Source organism: Triticum dicoccoides, chromosome 3A (genome assembly GCF_002162155.2).
Source record: "Triticum dicoccoides isolate Atlit2015 ecotype Zavitan chromosome 3A, WEW_v2.0, whole genome shotgun sequence".
Lineage (NCBI taxonomy): Eukaryota > Viridiplantae > Streptophyta > Magnoliopsida > Poales > Poaceae > Triticum > Triticum dicoccoides.
This window is the reverse complement of record NC_041384.1, coordinates 710,735,398-710,742,296: the sequence shown is the minus strand read 5'-3', so window position 1 is coordinate 710,742,296 and position 6,899 is coordinate 710,735,398.

Sequence of the window (6,899 nt, the reverse complement as noted above, 5' to 3'; positions counted from 1 at the left end):
TGGACTCCCAACAATAGTTGTGCCTCAGTGGATCGAGACTAAAGGTCGCAGGTCAATGGTTAGATTACGGCCAAGACATCCTACAGCGCACATGAGTGCATTCAGGATTTCTAAGACTGGAGCAAAATTATGAACGATCGCAGAGAAGTACTAGGGGTAGCAAGAATCAGACGAAGCGCAACCCATGATTAGGAGACAAGTTTATCTGCATGCTCCAATATGATGAATCAGGATTTCGACACATGTTCTATGCTATTTTACCAGAGAGAGAGAGAGAGAAAGAGAGAGAGAGAGCAGGAGTGATTAGCTAGTTCATGCTCTTAGTACTTGTCCTCTCATGTCCGTGTTCTTCAGCCTGAACTTAATCTCAAAGTGATTTGCTTTTGTGGCCGGTCTTATAAACGGTTATAATCTCATGACCATGTTGAACTCGATGATATCTTTGCTTCTAGTACAAGTGAATGTTTCTTTTTTAAGCTGGTGTTGGTGGTGATTAGATAGCGGTAATGATTATGATGATTAAATAGTGGTAATGATGACTATGATAATTATTAGCTACCTAATATGTTGTTGGTGATGATACGATGCAAGAGTTTTTATATTAATATGATGACACAAAATTAAAGGAAAAATAAAAAATAAAATCGAAACCCCTTTTACCAACCGGTACAAAAGGTCTCCACGCCCCCAGCCCTGGCTCGTGCCACGTGGTGGCCCTTTAGTGGTGGTTCGTGCTGAACCGGTACTAGGGGGGGCCTTTAGTCCCCACCCTTTAGTGCCGGTTACAGAACCGGCACTAAAGTCCCTTACGAAGCGGTGCAATAACCCGGTTCTGCACTAGTGTGACCTATGGGTCCCAATTATAAGGTCCAGCTAGTGCCAAATCGGTGGATTTTTTTCCTTATGGTTTTTCTGCATGCCGAACCGGGTCGCCATAGCTTATACCGACCAGCCAGGTTCGATATGATCGCAAGCAGCTGAGGGAAGATATACTAACACTCTACCGGTCAACATATTTGCTAATATGGGAAAGCAAAGTTCTAAAACATCATTTACATAGTTCATTCTTAACTAGGTATTCAGATATGTACATGCATCAAAGTTAGCGAAGCAGTATATTTACACCATTGTTAATCTAATCCACAGAATCATGCATACTTAAGGTTGTATATGATAATACCGAAGAAAGACATAGACATACTCCCTCCATTCCACAATGTAGTGCACATGGTATTTTTCTTAAAGTCAAAGATCACAAAGTTTGACCATTGTTGAAAAAAATATATCTACAATAGAAATACACAATAAATATAATATGAAAGTCGATCCTGTGTTTTCTGTAGTGAGATGAATTGAAAATATAAATGTAGATATTTTTTGTCTATAAACTTGATTAAAGTTGACGAAATTTGACTTCCTCAAAAAATTATACGCACTAAATTATGAAACAAAGGGATTACATAATTTCAGATTATACCAGTAACAATTTGTTCTCTAATTTATTCAATAGGAACATGTCGTAGGCGGGTTTTTTTCCTGATGGTTTTTTTTCCTATGTGGCATGCCCTGGACCTTACAATTGGCACCCATCGGTCAGAACACTCACAAAATTGTAAATAGGGTAAATTCTGACAATAATTTTGCTAAATAGGGTAAAACAGACAAAATCCAGCTAAATAGGGTAATTAGTGTCAGAAATATCAAACTAGGGGGTAAAAACCGGAATTCACTCAAATTTTTATTGTATGGCCTGATTTTTTTTTTTTTTTGAGAAAAGGCCCAGCCTGCAGTTATATTACCACTGAGGAGATAATACAATTCTCCATGAGGAGGGGTTTAAGAGTGAGGGGGACATCTCCTATACATTTATAATCTCCATGTATTCTAGCAAGAGCGGCAAGCTCATGTGCTAGGTTGTTGCTGGATCTTCTCACGGCCTTGATGGTGACTTCACTGAACATTTTCATGAGGTCCCTACTGTCCGTGACAAGGGGGAAAAGGGCAGACTGATTGTGTAATTTGAAGTCCAGTAGCGCTGGAATGGATGCACAGTCCGTTTCCACACATAGAGGTCCGAGGAAAATGTTACTTACAACAGAGAGTCCGTGTAATATCGCAGCTAGTTCGGCTTCTTCCGGATCTTTGCACGACTGCAGACGATTTCCACCTGAGACCACAACAAGCCCCCTGTAGTCTCTGACTATGAATCCAGCTGCGGACTCCCTCGTGCTCGGTATGAATGATGCATCAGTATTCAGCTTCCAGGTACCTGCAGTCGAAGGGGCCCATTGGCTCCTAGATGAACACCGCCTCACCAGTTGAGCTGGAGCTGATTGCTCTGTATGGCACTGGTCTCTGTCATTGACGGGCAGGCCATTAATCTGTGCCAGCCCCGTGGCTTGCTTCCCTTTCTTAATTTGCTCACGCTTACCCTCTTCTTTCACTACTAGGAAAAGGGTTAATAATGACGCATCAGTTTTGCCCACTAATAACACACTACTGGTGCGCCATTAGTATCACGCCACTAGTATTTCTTACTAATGACGCACCGAGCAGTGCGCCATTAGTATAGAACACCATGCGCCATTAGTATGTCTCCCAGGGGGCCATATTTAACCATGTGCTTTGGCATACTAATGGCGCACTGTTGGGTGATGCGACATTAGTGTGATTATAACAGTGTGCCATTAGTGTCTTGTGTGGTGCGCCACTAGTATGAATATTAGGGATTTTTTTTTCATTTCTGATATTTTCACAGGTTAAAAAATATTAGAATAACATACAACACAGATCTGCTTAGCTTACATACAGGGGGCCATATGTAACGATGTTACCTGCGTCCACCAGATCATATCGAACACACAAGTTTCATCATATATACATATATAGCCAACACATAGTTCCATCGTTACATATTACAAACGTTTCACAATGTTCATTCAACACCGTTATCCATCAATTCACAAAAGTTTCACATTGATACAAAATAAAAACACAAATGGAAAAGAAGCACTTCATCCATGCAAGCTTCCGTGAATTAAATCAAATCTGCAAAATGATAAACAAGAAGTTAGAAAAAGAAGAAGAAGAAGAAGAGAAGAAGAAGAAGACTAGAAGAAGAATAAGAAGAAGAATAAGAAGAAGACTATAAGCTTATTATGTAAACTTGATCATTTTGTGCTAACATAAGTAATTTTGGAGCTAACCTATAGGAAACTAAGCATATAAGCACTAAGTTAGCATATTAGAGCCAACTTAAGTAAAATGAAGCTAACCTATGTCATTTTGGATAAGAAGAAGAATAAGAAGAAGACTATAAGCTTATTATGTAAACTTGATCATTTTGTGCAAACATAAGTAATTTTGGAGCTAACCTATAGGAAACTAAGCATATAAGCTCTAAGTTAGCATATTAGAGCCAACTTAGGTAAATGAAGCTAACCTATGTCATTTTGGATAAGAAGAAGAATAAGAAGAAGACTATAAGCTTATTATGTAAACTTGATCATTTTGTGCTAACATAAGTAATTTTGGAGCTAACCTATAGGAAACTAAGCATATAAGCTCTAAGTTAGCATATTAGAGCCAACTTAGGTAAAATGAAGCTAATATATGTCATTTTGGATAAGAAGAAGAATAAGAAGAAGACTATAAGCTTATTATGTAAACTTGATCATTTTGTGCTAACATAAGTAATCTTGGAGCTAACCTATAGGAAACTAAGCATATTAGAGATAAATAGGTAACTAAGTATATATATATATATATATATATATATATATATATATATATATATATATATATCATTTTGGAGATCTGACATACCTGACATAGTTCAGTTCTCATTGTTCTTCTCCTTCTCCTTCCTCAGCCTGATGCGCCAAGAGCGGCGAGGCGGTGAAGGCAGTGGAGGCAGCTGTGGGATGTAGTCTTCTACCACAATTGATGTGGTCATGTCGGCCAGCTGTGGGATGTAGTCTTCTACCACAATTGGCGTGGTCATGTCGGCCAGCTATGGGATCGCCGGTGCCACCACCGGTGCGTGGTAATTGTCAGGCACCACTACCATCGCGAGGCCACCCTCAGCCACCACCATCTCTTGCCCATGGTCAGCCACCACCATCTCTTGCCCATGGTCAACCACCACCATCTCTTGCCCATGGTCAGCCATCACCATCTCTTGCACCTGGTCAGCCACCACCATCTCTTGCCCTTGGTCAGCCACCACCAGCGCTAGGTCATCCTCAGCCTGATGCCCATCGTCATCCTGCAGCTCCTCATCCCCACTTTGCTCCTCTTCTTCCCCACTCCAGTCCGGATCATCCTTCTTGTTGTCTTCGCTGCTGCCAGAATCGCTGCTACTTTCGCTAAGGCCAGAATCGCTGCTGCTTTCGCTAAGGCCAGAATCGCTGTTGCTTTTGCTACAGCCATAATCGCTGCTGCTTTGGCTGTAGCCAGTGTCGCTGCTGCTGCTCCCATTGCCTGTCCAAATGCAACAATGACCGTTAACAATCGATGTGAGACAAAGCCAAATATGGAGGAATAAGAAGAGGCGGAACGCACCGGCATCTTCGTCTTCAGCGTAGCGCATGCGACACATAGTCTTGTTGAAAACCTTCACGATGAGCATTGTGGCGTCATCGTCGTATCTCAAGAGAAGAAAGTACCCGGTCCGCAGGTCGTAGGCACTGTAGAACTTCTCCCAGCCACGGCACAAGTACATGTGGCCCTCCTCGATCACCAACTCCACGTCCCACAGCCTGCGAACCCCGCTGATAATGAGATGGGTGAAGGGGAGATCTCTCGTTTTATATAACTGCCTCGTGGCTGATACTGAAGAAGAAAGTATGATAGTGAAGAACTCGAAAGCATCCAACTCGTACTCCGGTGAGGCAGAGCGGCGGTGGCTGCTTCCCCCCATCTCTGATAAGCAGCAGAAGAGACCAATTAGTACCGTTACAACATTATAGCAGCATAAATTTTGAGCAGAAGATAATCAACATTAGTCGCAAGTACCCCATATGTCCTATTTTTAGCAAAGTCATGCTAAAATTCACGGAAAATTTTAGCATGACCTTTGCTGAAAATAGGACATATGGAGTACCCGAATATGCCGGAACGGAAGTTAATCGACATTCCGGCAAATTCAAGGGCCTCTCAGGGACAAAACCCAGCAAACTAGCAAGATGATCATCATCTTTGCAAGTCATTACTTGTCAAATACAGAAGAAGGAACAATTTATTTGTGACATAGTTGGCCCATACAGAAGAAGCAACACCCTACACTAGCCTAAAAACAAGTGAAGTTTCACCCATATAAGAACAACTTTATAACATCAGAGAAGTTGCTATGTTTTTTCTACTGCTAGGAAAAACATCACTCGTTGGAAATGAAAATCTCAGTACCAGCATTTTGAACTTTGAAATGAAATACAGTAGTAGTATTAGTAGTATATGGAGTAGTATCTTGTCTAGTAGTAGTATTAGTTGTATATGGAGTAGCAAGTTTTGCCTCAGAGACAGCAAAAGCTATGTTTTTTCTCAATTCAGATAGCTAAGTGGAAAACCACGTCAAGTTCTGATAATCCATCTAATCTAATGAAATCTGAACTCAACCTGATCATGGTTCATGCCCTCAGACACATCAGCACCTCAAGAATGCTATGAAAAAAATGAAAAGGACCAAGACAATCACCACACAAGTGATGAAAGCACTAGCGAATCATGTTAAAGCTAACCTCTACTTTTGACCCTCAACTAGAACAACCGCATGCAGTACAGAGAAGTGTTGATGCATGCATCAAACATTATAATGGCTGAATTTGATCTACTCCAATAATTTTCTCAAGTTACATGATTAACAAGCTTGGGCTTAGCAGTAATATTCTGAGAAAATATTTTCTTGAAGCCTGAACAACTGGCTTTCCTTTTTAAAAACAGAACCAAAACCATGACACAATCACTTGACAACATCTATTGACTACATTAGATGGATAAATTCCATATGTTGTGGAAGACCACCCTCAAGCAGACTGCTTATGACCATGGCTCCTAAATGGATAAGCGTTTGGCGAGAAGACATTGTGGACAACAATATTCAGAAGCATACCTTAAGTAATATTCTTAACTATATCATCATCTTATGAAATATTATAGTGTGGTGGCTGTTCTAGAAAATGCAGCAATATTTTAAACATAACTTTTAGACAAGCTAGAGAAAGAGATGAATGGATCAAAATGACACCCTCACTATTTTAATTTAATAGAAACCACACAGGAGTTACCATCCCCAAATCTTCTTTTTTATTTATGGTCAAGTAATTGCTGAAATATTTGAAACAGAGGCCACCATTGCACCACCATTCACTGACAAACCATTAGAGCATTGTGAACAACAAATTCAGAGAAAACTCTTTCTGACACACAAATTCAGAGCATTGTGAACAACAGAAACAACTGACGTCCTATCATGACATGGCAACGAACTAACAAAAATTGCGCGTTCTACCAGCACACCATTAGCACAAAATTTTCTCTAATCTTACTGGACACAAAATTTTTCTTCAGTGTATCCAGTGCATTTTTTCAGTATGTCCAAATCTTGCAGGTACCAAGTACTCCAATGCACATGGAGTACTAATTATTCATGTTTCCTAGGCACTAATCCCACAATTTTTTGAACCTAATTTGACCTAAATTCGAGAGGGATTTGACCTAAACCTAGCAAAAGAGAGAAGAAGAGGGCATGGCCGGGAGGGAGGAGAGGAGGAAGAGAGGAGAAGAGAGGTAGAGGGAGGAGGGTTACCTGACCACGATGAGGTGGTGGCCGGAGCGGAGACGACAGAGGGCGGAGACGGCGAGCTTGGGGGAGGCGGGGATAGACGGCGGGGAGGTCGCGG